Below are 2,902 nucleotides of genomic sequence, written 5' to 3' on the forward strand. Positions count from 1 at the left end.
CGTGCAAACCGATATTAGGTCCATCGGGCGTATGTTATACTTAAACCTTCTTCTGTAGATAGTAGTAGTTATTATGTTTTATATCGAAAAAAAAAATTGTTTTAAGTAATCATAATAAGTTTTATTCTGAAAATTGTCGTTCTTCACCGTTTTTTTTTTTTTCGAAAAATTGTCATTATTTATAATGTCTTAACACTTTCCTCCAACTTTATATAGCTAAACATTTTCCGATAATGGGCCAAAGTAACAATTCTTTTTATTGTCAGGATATTTATAAAAGGAATCAACAATATTAAGCCAAGTTATAATTTTTAATTTTGTATATTTTTTCAAGAGAATTAAGCTTGTGCAATTTTTTCCAGTTGTTAATATATAAACAGAACATCAAGACAGAATTATTGTACTCCTCCTTAATGTATGTATTCGAGACAAATGAAAAATAGTTCCCAATTGGTAAATTTTTAACATTAAGAATACAAGAAAGAATTAAAAATTTGGTAAAATTATAAAAGTTGAGAGACATTTTTTTGACAACACCTATCTTTAAGTTGAGGAGTTGTGTATGCAAGATTCTTTAATTTTTTTTTAAACATTTATTCGTTAAAAACCAATAATCAATATCCAAGTGATTAGGAATTTCTTATTATTTTCCATTAAGTAAATATTGATTAAATATTTTGATGCTTTTTTTATTTGTATTCAAGATATTTATTGGTTTGATAAAGGTACATCTTGGTGTCTGTGAATATTTCCATTACCATTATTAGAAATGTTACTACGGAAGACACATAGTTAGTTTAAGTATCATAAAATCTATATCTAACTGGATAACACTTAGATATAAGTACAATATAATGAAGCAGTATTGTTTAAACAAAAGAGCTGATGTAAAAACTTTCAATTTTAAGAATCAAGTAAATTTTTATTTTTTCGGTTTATTTTCGTACAAGAGATTATACAATTTTTGGAACTGCCTCATGATCATTTAATACAAAATTTATTAATAAAGTGATTTGTAGGAAATATATTACATATTTTGATAATACAAATTTTTCCTTTTTTTTAATTTATTGAATCATAGAAAAAAATTACTATTTTTTTTTGTTCTTATTTTCAATCTTCAGATTTTTTTTTTGTGTGTTTAAAAGTTTTAGCTATGAAAAGCACATGAATTCGTTTAGCTTCACTTCTCTTAAACAAAAACAAATCGCTAAGTGCTGAAGTAAGTATCTAAAATATAAATTGTATAAATTATTTAAAACAGTCTATTTTTCTTCAGAGTACTAGAGAAAATTGATAAGACAGTGCACATTTTCAAAAACAATTTTTAAATGAGAAAAAGTCAAGAGGTGCTTAAACGCATAACCTTACCCTTCAAACTTAAATTTTTTTTTAATTAATTATTGTTTTTTCTTGCTCTATTTAAGAAAAAAAAATCCGTTGCTTACTCATCCATCTCATCACATAATAATAAAAAGAGTTGACACTCAAATTTAAATAAGTCAGTTAGATTTTTTTTTTTTTTTTCAATATAATGAATAATAAGTACCTCTACTTATTTTCTTCCCATGGCCTTGTAATAATACCTATATGATGAAAAATGAATTTCCTCAAGGTTTTTCTGTTATTAAAATTCTTTATAAAATGCGCGCCAAATATATTCAAATTTCACCCTACTATGTCCTCTATCTATCTTCAACTAACGTCTCTAAATCGTTACTCAAATAAAATATATAATAAAAAAAAAACTTCCCAGAGTTCTAATACATCACCATCAAATCAAGTAAATAAGTTCTGTGAAATACCTATCCAGCTATGCTTTTTTTTTGTGACTCTCTAAACTAATTTTACCCTAAAATCAAACGCTGCCAAAGTCTCTCATATAATTTTTTTTGTTGTTTAATTCTAATTCGCATTGACACTCACCAAAAAATATAACCCTTTCCTCAGAATTTCTAATAATTTTTTTTTGTTGTTTGTTCTCCTGAAAAATAAACCTCTCTCTCATGTAATTATAGAGGAGAACACACAAAATTTCCTACCGTCAAAATTTGTACCCTCTAAAAAACTCATATATGCACAGGGCGGAGCATTACCGGAGTCTACAGAGTGATGATGATGATTTCTTTCATCCTCATCCTCACATCTTTACCCAGCCAGCAAAAGATTCCAATAAGATCTTCATCCCTGTTCTAAAACTCATATATATATAACTTCTATGCGAATCTACCCAAGCAAAAGGCTTCTCTCGGTCAACAATCCAGGAGTTAAGAAGGGTCCATGCTGGGTCTAGGTATGTTTTTCACTCCCAGGCACTTTTTTGAAATCGTACCGCTCGCTCGCTCGTTCGTCGCCGCTGCCACCGTCTTCTATAGCATTTTGATTCTTTCGTATACATATAAAATTTTTTTTATATGGACTATATTGTACATCCCTTTTTTTTAATTTTTATTCTTTTGTAGATACCTTCTTTCTCGTCGTATGTTTTGTGTCCAAAGACGTGTGGTATGTTCTACAAATAAATACCTACAAAAAAAAGAAGGTACAAAGATTTCCCTCCAAGAAGTGTTCCTTGTTGAATTGGATTGGACTTGTGGACTGGATAACAAAACAGTGGCGAGTAAGAACAGAAACAGAACTTTGTCTGGCTTCGGCAAGAACGGTTGAAAAATAATTTTGTATCTTGTCTCTGATAAATATTTGTTGTGTTGTGTGTCTTACTTGAAGATAAACAAAATACGATAAATGAGATTGATATCGAATCTTTTTAACTAAAAAAGTTTTAACTAAAAAAAATAAATAAGATTATCTCAAGGAATCACTTTATTTACTGTGATTTGAATTAATTAATTATTTTTGGACATATTTTTTTTTAATTCTTCTAAATTTAGAGTAATTTTAG

The sequence above is a fragment of the Episyrphus balteatus genome, chromosome 2 (assembly GCF_945859705.1).
Source record: "Episyrphus balteatus chromosome 2, idEpiBalt1.1, whole genome shotgun sequence".
Taxonomy (NCBI): domain Eukaryota; kingdom Metazoa; phylum Arthropoda; class Insecta; order Diptera; family Syrphidae; genus Episyrphus; species Episyrphus balteatus.